General features: G+C 45.1%; 1 protein-coding gene across 1 annotated transcript in view; it reads left to right on the top strand.

The window, feature by feature from the left end:
• The first annotated feature begins 1,270 nt into the window (after window positions 1-1,270).
• MYO1B (myosin IB) overlaps window positions 1,271-17,900 on the top strand; it is a 187,044-nt gene continuing 170,414 nt past the window's right edge. The window contains 1 exon segment of the mRNA XM_007464958.1: window positions 1,271-1,466. The gene's annotated coding sequence lies outside the window, so the exon portion shown is untranslated.

Genomic DNA, 17,900 nt, shown 5'->3' with positions numbered 1-17,900 from the left:
AGATACAGTCTGGGGAATTGTTACCTTTTCGAACTCTACTGGTAGCATTTGACAAATACCAGTGCCTGTGGTTCTTATGCCTGTAGGAAAAGAATTACTGTATATGGTCTGAATTCTTGGTTCACCTCATTTTAGCGACAGTTTCCAGATATAGGTCAGTCCATTTAAACCTGGCTCCATTTATGGCAATTTATTTCATTATTGGACAAAGTAGTTAGAGCCATGAGTAATAATTACTGTGCCTACATTTCTTTTAACACCTTAGCCAAGAAATCTTCACCTCACCCAGTGAGTAAGGTTGGATGAGCACTCTTCCCTCCTCCGAGATGAGGAAACCAGGACAAGGGTCAAGTGGCTTGCTCTAAATTCTACTGTACAAAGAGGCAAGAAGCCAGCTGGAGTGAGAAGCTGGAGGGCCTGATTCTCTCGCTCCCTCCAGCATGCCTAAATAATATGCAGATTAACACCCTATCATTGATCATTACCCCGTGCCAGTTAATACGCAATATTCATTTATATATTTTCATATATATATATACACATATAGTTGAAATTTCTTTTTAAATGATCTTTTAATTTCTGTAACAGAGAATTGGCCAGTGTCTACTTAGCATCATGTGAAATTAAGTGAGTTAATAGATATTAAAAAATCTTGTAAATAAAAGCACACTTTGCCACTCAGTACACTCTTTTCCCTTTCGGTCAAATTAATATTTTCCGATATTCTTGGGTATCCAAACTTTTTTTTGTCTAAGGGAGAAGGAACAATTGAGAACACTCCCACTCTCTGCCGACATCTGCCCACAGGTTGGCTTCCAGTTGTCATTCCCCGCGGCCCCCTTCCTTACCCCCTCCGCCCCGGCCCGCTCCCCCTGGCTTGCCTCTCCAGTTATTGTATTTGTCGTTTGATGTTAATAAATCCGGGAGTGAGAAAGGTAGAAGGGCTGTGCCTTCAGTGGGGCTGGGAGGGACGCCTCTCCTTCCTCCTCTTTTCCACTCCTTGCCCCAGCCAGGCTGGCCCCGGGGGCGGAGGCTGCACCCGCGCTCACCGGGGGGCGCTGTGCCCCCGGCACCGGGCGGCTGGAGGTGAGTCGGCTGGGAGGCGGTGGCTCCCGGTCCTGCCGGCGCTCAGAGGGGCGAATCCCAAGCTGCGAGGTCGCCGCCCCCGCCCCTCGGCCGGCCTCTCCGCCCTCGGGGTAGAGGGGAGTGGCCGGGCGCCTCCAGCCGCAGCGCAGAGCTTTGCCGCGGCAGCGCACTCTGCAGCCGGGCGCGCGCTGGAGACCCGGCCGCCGCGCGTCGCGGTGGTGTGGAAGCGCGGGCGCGAGGGGCCGGCAGCCGCTGGGCAGCGTCCGCCGGCAGCGTCTGCTGAGCAACTGCGCGGGAGCCCCGCAGCCTCGCTGAGGGCCCGCGTCCCGGACCGCGCCGGAGAGGGAGGACGATAAGGAGGCGGAGTGGCGTCCGGCGAGGTAGTGCGAGCGCTTTCCCTCTCTCCGCTGCCCTGCCCGCTCGGTCCTTTGTGCCTGGGGTCCCCGTGGCCCCGCCGCAGTCCGCGGGACACGGGTCAGCGGGGTCTGCGGTCTCTCCTCGGGGCCAGGCGGCGCTGCGGCGAGAACCGCGCACGCTGGAGGTCGGGCAGGGTGGTCGCGACTCCGCAGTTGCTTCGGGGGCGGGTGGGAGAGTAGAGGGCGCTAAACTAAGTTATTCTTACTTTGCCCCATCCCCTTCGTACCTGTGGGCAAAGTGGAATTCAGGTCTTCCTGGTGTTCACCCACACCCCTCCATCTCTCTGGCCCACAGCTGTTTCCTGGCCCCCTGGTTCTACGGAAGGACACGGGGTGGCCTCCTCCGAGAAGGAAAGCGGAGGGAGAACAATGGGGCGTCCTGGGGAGTGGGGTTCAGGTGCGGCGTGCCCCGGCGGTGGGGGAGAAGGGGCCCAGGACCGGACGGGGCATCCTGCGCGTGCAGCTGAGTTATGCTCCTTTGTTCCGCCGCAGCGGAGGGGGCTGCCTTGGGTCTCGTTTCCTGCCCGGGATGGGATTGATTCACGGTCCTAGAGAGGGAAGGGGAGGGGGCGGGGCTGGAATGGAAACCAGATTAGGAACGGGAGTCCTGGAGGGTGCTTGCTGGGCCGGGGCAGAGGGTTGGGGAGTGGGTGATGTGAGTGCACTGGAGGGTTGATTACAAACACACAGCATTTTGTCCAAGGGCTTGCTGTGTGGGTTTCTGGAGCTTATTTGTAATGCTTTGTTCAGGCTGCGGCCGAGCGTTTGTTGCTTCAACAAGTTGTGTACTTCCCTGACTTCTAGGCGCTCTCATTGTTACTTTGCTGAAATCAAATCTTCTTAATTACAATGGAAGAAGACTTTTTTTTTTTGGCTATGAATCAGGGTATTTGTGTGTATTTATGTGCCTGTGGATCCGTGTTTGTAGCTAGTAGATATTGGCTTGAATGGGTAGGAAGCAGATTTTATAGCATTGATTTTGACATAGAATACATTTTCTCCATTGTAATATAGTAAAACAATTTTCCAGGAATGTTTGGGGGGAAAACCACTAGAAAATTAGACATTGCTAAATAAATGAATCAGATTAGGTAACACTGAATTGAAAAACCCTTTACGGTCTTTCCCAGAAAACACATCATACACACCACCCTTTGGGTTTTCAGTTGAGGAGTCATGACTTCTGTGCTTTCATTCCCCTAATGTGGGTCATCTGGACTAGAAAAGAGAACAGTTGCCACTATGGTGAATGGGAATTATTTTTAGGGGGAGGTAGAATTGAATGTAATGTGTTGGGCATATGTTAAGTGACCCTTTCCTAGATTGGAATCAAGAAGCCCAGGAGGATTGGTTGACCTCGGGAGGGAGCCAGGGTGGATTGAATGATGAGTGTTTTTTGAATGGAGTATTCCAAGCAAAACCGTTTTGGGAGGAGCCTGACATTTCCAGGCATTCATGGTTTGTGCCTATGGGACACTGGTGGAAGGATCCCAAAGCTGGGCTGAAGGTTAGAATTACTGTGGTGATAGTTGAGGAGACATTTAGCTGTAGTAGTCTGGCTGAGGCAGGGCTGGGAAATGACCTAGAGCTGCTTCTTTGACAAGTCTGAGGGCCCACCGGTGAACCACCGCATTGGCTATTCATTTTAAGACAACCAAGTTTGAAAGTCTCTTAACCTTAGAAGGGGAATGAAGAGCTTACTCCTGGGGAAAAAAATGTTTCCTGCCCACTAAGTGGTAATGGAAAAGAGCTGTACCAGCTACCGTGAGGGTTCGTCTTTTTCTTGGAGGATGTGGTCAGATTTTCAGGCCAGGCTGGAAAGCAGTGGGATTTGTCCTCCAGAGCCATTATGATGTGCAGTTGAGGTGGGATGTTGTCCAACCGTCAAGCTGTTTGTCATTATAACTAACACACTGCCTGGCAAAACATTGTGTCATGGGCAGCGAACAGAGGGAGACTTCCTTCGTCATCGTTGTCTTGCCATTTTGGACTTTTCGTTTATGTTGTGAATTGTTTTGTAAAATATAGCACAATTGGATTCCTCCCAAGTACTCATTGGAGTATACATTAACAAAATGCAAAGCATAAGATTACTGCTACCAAAGACACGGATGGGGAAGCCTCTTAAATAGTTGGTCTCTGGCTGCAGGCTGTCCGATGGATTCCCCACGTGTGATGAGGCTGGCTGCAAGCTGCACCCTCTTCATGGGATGGGATGAATCATCACTTTGTCAAGCCTGGAGTTAAAAGACTGACCCTCCTTGGTTGCTTTGCGGTTATGCAAAGCAACGAGGAGTTTCCGACAACAGTGGGGAAGGAGTGGGGTGTAGGAGTGGGCCAAGAGGGGAATCCTCAGAATGTAGGTTGTTAAAGGTTTTTAACATTTGTCCTCCTTTTGGGTGAGATTCTTCTCTCGTCCCCCTCCCTTCTGCTATTTTCAATAGCTGGACCTTCGGATTTTAATTAAACAGCCTAACGGTAGTTAAAACTGTCATTTAGTATTTACTGTGTGAAAAGGATTTTACACACATTATTTTATTAACCCTCACAACAACTTGGTAAAGTGGGTATTATCTCCATTTTACAGTTGAAACTGAGGCCCAGGGAGTTTGGTAACTTGACTAGTTCTGTAGGTAACTAGTAAGGGGTAGAGGTGAGATGTGAATTCCAATCTCTGATTCCAAGGTCCACACTGTATGGTATGATATCTTTTAATACCAGGAATGACAGCAGTTTGATTATGTGATTAGCCCTTTGCAGATTGCAAATCACTTTCACATGTATTATCATAATTGATTTTTTCAAAAACCACTGTGAGATAGGTTTGGAAGCCTAGATTAGTGACATCCCAACTTTTCAAACTGTATTGTTCAAAAGCTTTGCTGTTTGATAGCCTGTGTGAATAAACTTTAAGTGAATGAAACTTTAAAAAGTTAGGCTGCCAATGTTTAAAAATAAGTTATTTTGGGGGGTGAGGGGACATTTAAAAGTGGTGGAATGGAGTAGACTTATAGTTATTTGATATTTATTGAAATCTGTTTTAGCCTTTTTTATCTCCCAGCCTTTATTAGAACACTGCACTTTACTTCTTTACTGAGACCCAATGCCAGAGTGTCTTTTTAGAAGAGGAATAAGGAGGGAAGGAATGTGATTATAAAGAGGAAGTGGGACATCAGAATTGGAGTCATACACAGCAGCAGGCCGTAGATTTTCCCAGCACATGCTTTTTGTCCTGGCAGTCGCCTTTTACAGAAGACATTCTTCCTTAGGGAAGTGTCAAGGGTCTTTCTTTACAATATCCTCTGAGATCATCACATTTCTGAGCTCTGTGGGAACACACATTCCACAGGATTTCTGCGCTCATCTTTTCCCCACAGGGGAAGTGAACAAGCTTAGGCATCCACGTGAAAGTGGAATGGAAGTGGTATCCGTCCTTGGGGTGGAATGGAGTATGGTGCCGGGCAGGAGTCTCCTGACCTTGACCCAGGGGTGACCGCCGAGTGCAGGAGCAGAGTGGATTCGAACACTTGGCGTCATCATCGATTATTTATGGATTTCTCAGAATGCTCCCGGGCAAATGGAAAAGTCAATATTGGTTTTTTTTGTTCCTAAGATAAGACTATGAAGACTGAAAGTTCTACTGTTACTTTTTAATTATTTCAAGCTAAGACACCATTTGGGGTCTTCAGAGACTGTAGTATAGGTGCAGTAAGTTTTGTCTCCTGAGGCCATTAGATTCTCATCAATTGGATATTTAGAGGGGATGCACACACGTGGTCTTTTGAGTTCTAACAGGGAGCACTTTCCAACTTACCAGCTGAGAAGGATGAAGGATGCTCTTATAACCTGTCGTAGGTTTCTTTTCAGTTGCCAGTGTCTTCATCAATTTGCATTGTATTAAGCACACAGTTGATGCAAGGCCATGCATTAAAAAGCAGCAAAGGAAATCCATTGTGTATCAAAGGATGTAGCAGGGCAGCACAGTGTGCCCAGAGAGTGGATGTTGGTGAGATGACTGTGACAGCCGTGGTGACCAAGGCCACGCCAACACATGCTACTGAGACAAAAGCATGAGAGTGGGAGGAACCCAAACAATGCCTGTTCCTTCTTGGTCCTTGGTTTTATTTCCCCCAGCCTCTGATGGTGCCAAAGGGGTCGGGTCTCTGAACATCTGCCTCTGAAGGCCGGATTGGTTGGGATGTTAGGAAGCCTCTTTCTGGTGAATTCGTTGTCCGAGGAGAGAGGAGAGGATCCTTTTTTGGACCCTGAGGGTGTATAAAGTACCATTCCATGGGAGAAGGTGTTGAATTACATGGTCGGCCCTGGTGTACAGCAAATCCTTGGTGTCCTCCTGCTTTCTTCCCTCCCCACCTGCCAGCGTCCCAACCTTCCTCATCCTGGTTCAGCATGGCTGTTGCTTCAACCCCACTAAGGCTGTTCATAGACTTCAGGCATATTTGCATAGCGGACAAGAAATGCCAAGTCCCCAAAGAATTATATTTTGTTACATGACATTCATGCTGCTGTCATTAAGTAGTGGGTGCTGCGCTGTGTCAGGCTGCATCCTGGGTACTCTCCATAGCCTGTTTCATTTAATCCTCATTGCTCTCCTTCAGTAGGAGATGTCTGTAGTTGGGAGAGTTGGGTAACGTGCCCAGGGCTAGTAGCGATCAAGCCCAAGACTGTGTGCTTTACAGAACAATGTGCTGCCTCGTGAGACAGTGTTCTTGGAAGCTCTGGGCCACTTTAAGGAGTGAGTTTTGCAGAGTTAGAGAGTGAGCCCACCCTGACAGTCTCTCTCTTCCTTTGTCCCCTGGAGTCAGGGTTCCTGCGTGTGTCCTTGGTTGGACCAGGGCTGAGGATCTGGTTCAGATGCTTCTGAGTTGTTCTTTTTTTTTTCTGGGTCTTGTGCTTGGCAACCCTGCATTATTCTCCTTCCCCAAGTGAGGGGGACTTGGTGAAACAAGATTCAACCTGCCGGTGGGAGACCAAGGAGCCAGCCCTGCCTGGTTGTCTTTCTCACCCTCTCCTGGTCACTGTCTTCTCTGTGGGAACCTGCTGGCCTTCTGGGGATTTTCAGGGGGTTTGTCTGATCTCTGGTCTCCAGTCTTTTCAAGCACAGTATGCTGCTGGGCATCCAGTCAGAGCTCAGGGCCTGATGCATGTGGATGGATTGGTGGGAGCACCATTGCAGAGCTGGAACTTAGGGGATAAGACTTTGGACAAGGCAAGGAAGAAAAGAATTGGTATAGAATTTATACTCATCCAAGATAGGCAGTTTTTGAAATTGAGGTCTGGAGATAAGTGAAAATTGACATTCTTCCTTTGCTTATCAGATAAACAACAACGCTGAGCTTCTAAAAATACCAGGTGCCTGGCTTTCCTAGATAGCTTGGAGAGGCAGGAGGAGACCAGGTCTCTGCTTTCCAGGGACTTTCTGATCAATTCTGCGTGGACTCAAGATGCTTTGAAGTTACACAGATGGCTTCATTTTGCTGTGTTAAAATGAAAATACAATTCAAAATTGTACAAGTTTTTAAACTCGTAAAAAAAAAAAAAAGAGAATTCCACATCCTTGGAGAGACTTTAGAAAATTGCATTGAAAGGACAATGAAACGGACCAGGTTATTCGTTATTGGTTTCATTATTGTGTGTGTGCATATTATTTGCCTGCTCATTTTCACTGGTTTCGTGAAAGTATTTTCTGCACACTTCAACCCAAAAATTAAAAACAAACCAAAAACATTGATTGAAAAACTCCTGCTGGCCCCACTTACTTTTGCCACTGTGCACCTCTCCCTCCTCCCTCAGTGCTGCTTCCTTTTAAATTCTATATTATTAGACTCTGAAGCGCTATTTGCAATGTTCAGATTGCAAATAGGCCCAGTTCCTAGCTGCTCGTTCTTTCTTTTGAAAGGGCTTCAAAGGGATCATCACTATTTTATTCATTTTAGAGTCCCTGCCTAAATGCTTTTAGGAAAAGTTTAATTTTTATAAACATTGGGCCTAGGCCAATTTGCATGGCTCGTTATTTTTGCAGTCCTCATGCAGTCTGCTTACAGTTGTAATAAGTTGACTACAGTTTTGTTTTTTTTTTTTTTAATTTATTTATTTATTTTTGGCTGTGTTGGGTCTTGTTTCTGTGCGAGGGCTTTCTCCAGTTGCGGCGAGCAGGGGCCACTCTTCATCGCGGTGCGCGGGGCCTCTCACTGTCGCGGCCCCTCCTGTTGCGGAACACAGGCTCCAGATGCATGGGCTCAGTAGTTGTGGCTCACGGGGCCAGTTGCTCTGCGGCATGTGGGATCCTCCCAGACCAGGGCTCGAACCCATGTCCCCTGCATTGGCAGGCAGATTCTCAACCACTGCGCCACCAGGGAAGCCCTGACTACAGTTTTGACTTACGCCTGATGTGGTGAGCTGTCTAGCAAAGAGTTCTCACTTGCTTGAACTCTTCAGGCTGTTGAGAGGTATTCATAAAAATATATGAACTGCCACATTGGGTCAGGTTCAGGAATCTGCTTTCTGCAGAAGCAGAATACTAAGTATTCTGTGACATTGGAGGAGGGGGCTAGAGTTAGACTTTATAGCTTTAGTAGGATTTGGGGCTCTCTCTTCAACATCTATAATTGCATAATCTCTTAAAAACCTCTCATCCATATATATTTAAACTCATATATTCAGATTCTTGAATTGTTTATTTGTATCCTGTATTTAAACATTTCACACCTCCTTTAAAGGTAGAACTTGAGTGTATTGGTATTTTGACTTCGAATGTTTAATTTTTGGAATGGTAGAGTGATGAAGTTGAAAGGGCCTTTAGGCCACCACCATAACTACTTACTTGTATCTGAGAACTGCTCAGGCTCAAAAGGTTAACCAGGGTCAGATCTGGCACTGGACTCCAAGGCTTTTAACTTCTTGCTCAGTTTTCTTTCTAGGGGAATATCTCACTGTCTCTCCAAACCCATCAAAATCCACGCTTAGTGCCCATTACCTAATAGTTGACCGTCTTTAATGTAACTGTGCTAATAACATTCTTATCATCATCTTGACTTTGGATTTCAGAAGCATCACCGACTTCTCTATTTTCTGTGACTCTTACATCCATCTAATCAGTTACAGTGTTCGGTTGATTGTTGCCTTTTATTTTCAAATCCTTAAACCTCTATTCTGGTTCAGACCTTTAAAAGGCTTGTTTACTAGAATACAGCATTTCCCAAGGTGGGTTGTTCCATGAAAAGTTTGTAAATGTTACTGTAAAAAAGCGTTCCTTGGGCAGGTAGGTGTTGGTTAAACAACATTTTAAACAAGTTTCTTTAAATAAACTTAAAAAAATAAGTTTCTTCTTTACAGAAGGCGGACTTTTATTTGTGACCGTGCACTGTGGATCTCCAAGAGGGAGATAGGGTATGCACCTGTCCCAACTTAGGTAACCGGTGTCCCACTTTTTGGCAGGATCATTGTGTAGATAACACTGCTGTAGTCACTTCATTGTACCGTTTGTAGATCCATCACTGTCTGGCTTTCTATGGGAATATGTGTTCTCTGTGAGCCATACTTGGTTCTCTCTGAAACATGTCTTCTGCTTTTTTACCTTATTTTTTTCCTGGATCTTTCCTTCGCCCTGGAAGCCCCTCTCTACCTATTTCCCCTACACATCTCTCACAACCCAGCTTTTCTGAACTTGTAGCATTTACTGTTTCACAACTTAAAATGGAGAAAATATTTGAAAGAGTCAAAACATTGGAAGTAACATTGCATACCCATAATAGTTAAATTACTGGGATTCACACAAAATGATGTTTTCCATATTTGTGTCGGTTGATGAATCAAACGCACATCACAATCTTCTCGCTCCCTCCACACAGCTTAACTTGCACATATATTCTCCAAGCATGTGGCTTGTTTATTTTTCAAAAATTTTGTGTTATTGGACTTGCATTCAGTTTATATAAAAATTTAGAGAGAATTGAGATCTTTATGGTCTCATGGCTTCCGGTCTGCAACCTGATATACTTCTCTATTGATTTAGGTCTTTTATGTCCTTCAATGAAATTTTATAATTTTATGTGTAAAAACTCTTTCACATCTTCTGTTAGACTTGTGCCATGGTGCTTTATGGTTTTTTTGGTCATTGTGAGCGGAATTGTTTAACGCATTTCTGATTGGTGTTGCTGGTATACAAGAATGGGATTGATTTTGTATTTGTTTATTGATGGGTTCTTTTCTTTTTTTTTTTTTTTGCGGTACGCGGGCCTCTCACTGCTGTGGCCTCTCCCATTGCGGAGCACAGGCTCCGGACGCGCAGGGTCAGTGGCCATGGCTTACGGGCCCAGCCGCTCCATGGCATGTGGGATCTTCCTGGACCAGGGCACGAACCCGTGTCCCCTGCATCGGCAGGCTGACTGTCAACGACTGCGCCGCCAGGGAAGCCCCGATGGGTTCTTGATTGATCACATTTCAACTTGTGTTTGCTATAGGAGCCTGGAGTCGGGTGGCGTTTCTAATAGAGCATAAAATAACAAACCTGTAATGGAAATGTCATAACTCACCGTAATTTAAAAATTATATATAATACTTTTAGAAGTAAGGGGAGGAGGGGGTGTTTTTCGTTTCTTTAATGCATTCATATATTCATTCATCAAATGTTGGGGTGCCTAGTGTGTGCCAGGCACTGTACTAGGCACTGAGTCTTTAATGGTGAGCAGAGCAATTGTGTTTCTGTCTTCATGGAATGTGAGGGGAGAGAGACATTGTGGAAGTGAACATAGATATTTATGCCATATTTATGAATTGTGATATTTGCTATGAAGGGAAAGGACAGGATGCTGTGAGAATAAGAAAGATGGGGAGGGGAGACTTTGGATTGGGGGTAGAGGGAGAGCCTGTCTGAGGAAACAGGCATTCATGCAGCTGCCTGAAGGGTGAGTTGGTACTGCTGCAGGAAGAGAAGGATGGTAGAGCTTTCCAGGCAGTGAAGAACGGGCCCAGAAGCCCTGGGGTGCAGTTCTGCTCTTAATGATAGATTGATGGAAATTTTAGTAATTAATGACTTAAAAAACGGTACTTCTTAGTAAATCATCATAATAGTGATATTTAGTAGTGTTTAAGTATGATGACATGAAAATGTTTATTTTTGGCCAGTATGTTCCCCTTCCTCCTCAAATGAAACTGCCCAAGTAAAGAGTGTGCTGCCTCTGTGATGGGGCTTGGGTGGGGCTACTGCCCATCCCCCAACCCTCCCTCTACCGCTTGAGAGCTGCCATTGCCCTGAGTACTGGTGGCTGCTGGGCACACCAACGTCCTGGCTTCTGTACTATTGGACTGGGTCTTGCTCTGAGGTCTGGAGAAGCCCTTTCTCTCCTCCTGGGAGGGCTCTTGAGCAGGGGGGCCACCTTTGGCCCCTCAGTGTCTCAGCCCTCTCTCTCCCCTTTCCCTCTGGCACCTTCTCTAGAGACACACTGAGGGCTCTGATCTGAAAAGGGTGGGGTGGGAGGAGGGGTCTGGTCTGAGTTATGCACACTTCATTCCACCTAGAATCACCGCGCATCGCGCATCGGTCATCGAGGCTTTGCACCTGGGGCAGGTGCATCAGAGCCTGGTTCTCTTACGTGGCAGTGAGTCCTCGCTCAGTGGGAAGCAGTGTGGTGCAATGGTGATGGGCTGCGCTCTGGGGAAAGTATTGGGTTTGAAACCTGACTCTGTTTAGCAGCCCCTGTCCTTGGCCCACATAGCTTAATCTGTCTCTGCCTCCGTTTTCTCACCTGCAGTATTTGGGTAATAGTAGAGCCTTTTTCCTTGGATTGTAATAAGGATTAAATGAGTAAGCACACGTATGTCCATAGAATAAACAGTGTCAGGCACAGAGCAAGCGCGCAGTATAAATGTTAGTTGCTACTCAGTCTTTTCTGAAAATGGATTCCTGGAGTTCTTTCTCTTCTTCCCCCACCAGATATTCAGATCTGTTTGATTCCAAGCAGTGCATATAATTTGTGATTTGATACGGGGCTCTAGTTTCTTCTATGAAAAATATATAGGAAGAAAGATGGCAAAGAAACCAAAATGTTAACAGTGATCGTGTTAGTGTAGTAGATAGGAATGACTTACTTTTACAACCCTCTTTATTTTCTGCATTTTCTGTAATCTGGTTATGTTATCTCTGAACTAATAACAATACAAAAAAATCTTATGAAAAAGCTCAGGCTGCAGTTGCCTAAGCGGTTCACTAAAGTGGAGCCGAAGAGGGTGGCACACCTGGGGTCTGCCTGCTCTGATTGTATTCGCAGGTGGAGTAGTTTCCCATTTATGCTTATAGTTGCAGGAACGCAACAGTATTTAAAAGTCTTCAGCATGGACATATATATGCTGAAGACTTTTAAATACTGTTGCGTTCCTGCAACTGTAAGCATAAATGGGAAACTATATATACTAACAAACGTAAGGTAGATAGCCAGTGGGAAGCAGCTGCATGGCATAGGGATACCCGCTCAGTGCTTTGTGACCGCATGGAGGGGTGGGTAGGGAGGGTTTCCCTCTGGCACCTTCTCTAGAGACACACTGAGGGCTCTGATCTGAAAAGGGTGGGGTGGGAGGAGGGGTCTGGTCTGAGTTATGCACACTTCATTCCACCTAGAATCACCGCGCATCGCGCATCGGTCATCGAGGCTTTGCACCTGGGGCAGGTGCATCAGAGCCTGGTTCTCTTACGTGGCAGTGAGTCCTCGCTCAGTGGGAAGCAGTGTGGTGCAATGGTGATGGGCTGCGCTCTGGGGAAAGTATTGGGTTTGAAACCTGACTCTGTTTAGCAGCCCCTGTCCTTGGCCCACATAGCTTAATCTGTCTCTGCCTCCGTTTTCTCACCTGCAGTATTTGGGTAATAGTAGAGCCTTTTTCCTTGGATTGTAATAAGGATTAAATGAGTAAGCACACGTATGTCCATAGAATAAACAGTGTCAGGCACAGAGCAAGCGCGCAGTATAAATGTTAGTTGCTACTCAGTCTTTTCTGAAAATGGATTCCTGGAGTTCTTTCTCTTCTTCCCCCACCAGATATTCAGATCTGTTTGATTCCAAGCAGTGCATATAATTTGTGATTTGATACGGGGCTCTAGTTTCTTCTATGAAAAATATATAGGAAGAAAGATGGCAAAGAAACCAAAATGTTAACAGTGATCGTGTTAGTGTAGTAGATAGGAATGACTTACTTTTACAACCCTCTTTATTTTCTGCATTTTCTGTAATCTGGTTATGTTATCTCTGAACTAATAACAATACAAAAAAATCTTATGAAAAAGCTCAGGCTGCAGTTGCCTAAGCGGTTCACTAAAGTGGAGCCGAAGAGGGTGGCACACCTGGGGTCTGCCTGCTCTGATTGTATTCGCAGGTGGAGTAGTTTCCCATTTATGCTTATAGTTGCAGGAACGCAACAGTATTTAAAAGTCTTCAGCATGGACATATATATGCTGAAGACTTTTAAATACTGTTGCGTTCCTGCAACTGTAAGCATAAATGGGAAACTATATATACTAACAAACGTAAGGTAGATAGCCAGTGGGAAGCAGCTGCATGGCATAGGGATACCCGCTCAGTGCTTTGTGACCGCATGGAGGGGTGGGATAGGGAGGGTGGGAGGGAGGGAGATGAAGAGGGAAGAGATATGGGAACATATGTATATATATAACTGATTCATTTTGTTGTAAAGCAGAAACTAACACACCATTGTAAAGCAATTATACCCCAATAAAGATGTTAAAAAAAAAAAGATATAAAATTCTTCAGCAGAAGCATCCTAGGAAGTTAGAAGATGGGGATGTGGATCCTTGTGAAACTCTTCTTTCTTTGAATGTTACTTTTTCTGTCATTATTTTCCCTTTTTTGTCTCTTGCTCTGCTCCCTGAGAGTGAGTGCCTCTGGCCATCTGTTACTCTCTTTGGTCTGCTTTTACTCCCCTGCCCTTGAAAACCACTCCTTTCAATACCTCATCTTTCTCCTTTACTTGCTTGTCACATGGAAATGATGCACACATTTCTACAATTCCAAGTAAAGACTAAATTTTATTTCTCATTTTTAATCGTAAAAATAAATGTAACTTTTCACCCTCAAAAATCTACATTAAGTTGCCTTTTGTTTACTCATACCTGGAATTAATGAATTAACTTACTCACTAAAGTCTGGGGGAGTCTGTGATTTCCTAAAAGCACCAAGAATCTTGGGGGACTTGGGAGACTGAAAGGAAGGGGAGATTAAGGGGATGCTGAAGTTGAATTTTTTCTCTTATTTTGCTGAGGGTCATCTGTGTGGCTACCATTTAGTTATGTCTCCGAATTTTTAAAGTTTTCCAAACTGAAAGAACCGAATTCTGGAAAATTACCAAAATACATTTTTTAGAAAGAGAACTTTGCCAAATTAGACACATTTCCTTAAAAGCCCATTGATTTCAGTTACCTTTTAAAAAGTTCAGTGAGCTTTCCAGTATTCCTTTCATGTGCCTCTTCTTGAATAATTGTAAGTGGAGAAATGGGCTTTCCTGCTAAGTTTGTTTTATCTACAGGAATTTATTTTTAAGCAGTGGCTTTCTGTAAGTATCTCAAAATTATACCAACATGGATTTGAAAGAAAGTATCACAGCATGTTGCTACTCAACAGAATAGCTATTTACTTGAGAAATATTGCTAATTTCAGTGAGATTTCACAGTTGAATGTAAAATCTAGTAGAGGGGATTTAAATTAAGGGATACCTTATTCCATAGTTTGTAGTGTTCTTCATCTCCAACCACAAATGCCTAATTTGAACATAAATATTTATGCGCATTCTTGGCTTCCCTGGTGGCGCAGTGGTTGAGAGTCCGCCTGCCTAGCTATTTACTTGAGAAATATTGCTAATTTCAGTGAGATTTCACAGTTGAATGTAAAATCTAGTAGAGGGGATTTAAATTAAGGGATACCTTATTCCATAGTTTGTAGTGTTCTTCATCTCCAACCACAAATGCCTAATTTGAACATAAATATTTATGCTCATTCTTGGCTTCCCTGGTGGCGCAGTGGTTGAGAGTCCGCCTGCCGATGCAGGGGATGCGGGTTCGTGCCCCGGTCCGGGAAGATCCCACATGCCGCGGAGCGGCTGCGCCCGTGAGCCATGGCCGCTGAGCCTGCGCGTCCGGAGCCTGTGCTCCGCAACAGGAGAGGCCAAAACAGTGAGAGGCCCATGTACCGCAAAAGAAAAAAAGAAATATTTATGCGTATTCTTTCTCTGCTGTAAGGAAGTCTAGTTTAGTTAGGGTAAAATCTGGATTTATAGGATGGGTATAACTAGGATTTAGTATTCACTATTCAAAAGGATTCATCAGCAGAGTAAATTAGAAGCAACATGTATACCACTGTTGAGTAAGGCAGCAGTTGTAAAAGGTCTGTATTATCACAAGCCCACTAGGTACAGACGTGATCTTGCATCTTGTCTGTTTCACTTCATATACCCCAATACATGGAGGAAGAGAAATCTGCTGGGTTTAGCTGACACGTGCGTGCCACAGGTGTTGAGAAATAATGGTAAAACTGTCAGCCCAACCTTAATACTTGCTGTTTGTTGCAATTGAAAAAAGAAACAGAAAAGTATAGGTAAACTGCTACAGGAAACATGTGCCATTTTACATCCTTCGGGGTGACCTGTTTCGTATCTCATGGACTCTGGGATGGAAGAGTTGACAAGTTCTCTCCTTGGATGGGAAAGTGCCCCTTCCTTACCTGGCAGTCAGCGAGCCTGTCAGACCCTGGGTGCAGCGGGGGCTTCACCTTCAATGATTCCGCTTCCAGCTTTGCAGTTGCCCTCTTGGCAGCAGCTCGCGTGTGGTGATCTTTTCTTACGAGAACAGTTAATGACCGTGGCAGATGCTGGGAGCCCACTTCTGCAGTTTTGCAGCTGTTTATGTGTCCAGTTGGACTTCTTGAAAGAATTAAGTTTTAGGATCTCACGCTGAGGGCTACAAGTATAATAGGATTTAGGGGGGAACGTTATTTTGTGGGAGTTAGTTTTGGATGTTGCAACAAATGTAACATGAAGGTAGCATGGCAGCTGAAGGGAATCCTGTAGTAAGATTCGCATTTATCCTGAAACCAGGCAACTCAGAAAGTCCAAGATTACTAACACTCACCTTTGGATATTTTGTACTAAAAAATCATCTTAAGAAGAAACATTACGGGAAGTTTGGAAAGTGGAACTAAAAAAGACTTCTTGAGTTAACGAACTCTTAAAATATCAACTGTGGTCATTTCTGGGTATTCCTTTCCAAGTTTTCTATGTGTATATTTTGGAATGATTGTAATCATAGAGTTCATGTATTTTCTGTGCTGCTGCAAGTTTCGAGATACATTTTATCGTTGTGTTATTCCACTCAGTACCGTAATTTCCTGAAACACCGCTTTTTTATTGGGCATTTGGGTTGCTTCCACCACTTTGCTGCTGTAAATAATAATACTGTGATGAACATTTTTGTGCATATAACCTTTCCTTTATTTTGGGTTATTTTCTGACAGTAGCTGTTGAGAATGAGCTGATTGGGTCAATGCTTGTGGTGACTGTTGTGATGTACCCCTCTTTCAGCAGTGGGGTGGATGTAGTGACTGGATTGGAGGGGGCAGGGGAAGTGGTGGTCTGGGATGACTCCCAAGTTTCTGGTCTGTGTGATGTTGGGTATGGTCGTCACAGACAGGCTGAAGGGGGTGGGTTCCATTTGGGATGTGGGGCCTCCAGGCAGAGAGGGAGTTCCAGCAGACGCTGGGGCTCAGGGACAAGCCAGGGCCTGAGGTCTGGATGGAGGGACTGCCAGCATCTTGGTGTGGTCGAAGCTGTGGATGTTGTGAGGATCACTTAGAGGGCGGAGGGAGAAATGGGGAAGGTGTGTGATAAAAGTCTGGGAGACATTATTTTGTGACAAGTGGAGGAAAGAGAAGCCACTAAGGAGAATAAGGAGTGGTGGGGTGGGAAGTGAAGAGCCAGGGAGACGTAGCCAGAGGGAAGCCAGGGCAGGAGAGAGTTTTTTTTGTTTTTGTTTTTTTTCTTATTTGCTATCTATATATCTTCTTTGGTGAAGTGTCTGTTTAGGTCTTCTGCCTACTTTTTTTTTTTTAAACATCTTTATTGGAGTATAATTGCTTTACAATAGGAGAGAGTTTTAAGGAAGGAGTGCACGGGCAGCAAACAGGAGGTGACATTCTACTTGAAGATGTTTCAGTGGCACATGCCGAGTGAGCTGTGGGTGCTTAGGAAGGGTGGCAACTGTCAAAAGGTAGGCTGTGTCAAAAGCTTAGCGGTGGAGGAAGAGAGAAGTAGCCAGTCTTACCAGGACTTACAGGACGTTATATTAGTCTGCGTGGGCTGCCATGACAAAATGCCACGACTGGGTATTGCAAGCAACAGAAATACATTTTCTCACCATTCTGGAGGCTGGAAGTCCAAGATCAAGGTGTCAGGAGGTTTGGTTTCTTTGAGGCCTCTCTCCTTGGCTTGCAGATGGCCACCTTCTCACCGGGCCTTGTATGCATATCCCTCAGTCTGTGTTGGCTGTGTCCCGGTCTTCTCTTTTTATAAGGACACCAGTCACGTTGAATTAGGGCTCACCCTTATGGCCTCATTTTAACTTAATCACCTCTTTAAAGGCCCTATCTCCAAGTACAGCCCCATTCTGAGGTACTGGGGGTTAGGATTTCAACATATGAATTTGGGGAGGGGGTGACACAGTTCAGCTCCTAACAGATGGATTCTAGGCCTGATGACACACTTATCCTTTCTCCTTCCTCCGTTCCTCCCCCCAACACCCCCTGCCCTCCACCAACACACACACACACACACACACACACACACACACTGTTGACCCTCTGCTGCTTCTCATTGTACTCTTGTCTCTTGGCTTTGGTGACTCATGCTCTGGTCTCATCTCCCCCTGGTCCCTTGGTGTCCAGGTTCTGTAGGGTTTGGGCCTTGGCTTTCCTCTCCTGCTAGAATCAAGTTGATTTATTTGTCTTCAGCTCCTTCTCAACTATAACTCAGTTTCAGGTAGCAAAGTATTAATTCTCTCAGGTATAAAAAGTTGTGTCAGGTTAACCCTGTAGTAAATTTTATTTGATGATAAGACTAAACCATTTCGTAATCTTGTCCTCGTGGCTGCTTATTTCACAGTTTAAAAGAAAAACAAAACAAAACAGTGGGAACATTGATTTAGGTCAAGGTTCAGTCAAAATTTATATTTGAGTTTATCTCATATTTTACAAATTAATATTGTTGTTTTATCCCCTTGAGTTTGGTTTTGGATTCCTTTTTTTTCCCAAGAGCCTATCTTTGTTAAAATAAGACTGAGTGGGTGGGCTTCCCTGGTGGCGCAGTGGTTGAGAGTCCGCCTGCCGATGC

The sequence above is a fragment of the Lipotes vexillifer genome, unplaced genomic scaffold (genome assembly GCF_000442215.2).
Source record: "Lipotes vexillifer unplaced genomic scaffold, Lipotes_vexillifer_v1.1 scaffold903, whole genome shotgun sequence".
NCBI lineage: Eukaryota > Metazoa > Chordata > Mammalia > Artiodactyla > Lipotidae > Lipotes > Lipotes vexillifer.
The sequence above is the reverse complement of the archived record's forward strand: the minus strand, read 5'-3'. Positions and strand labels throughout refer to the sequence as shown.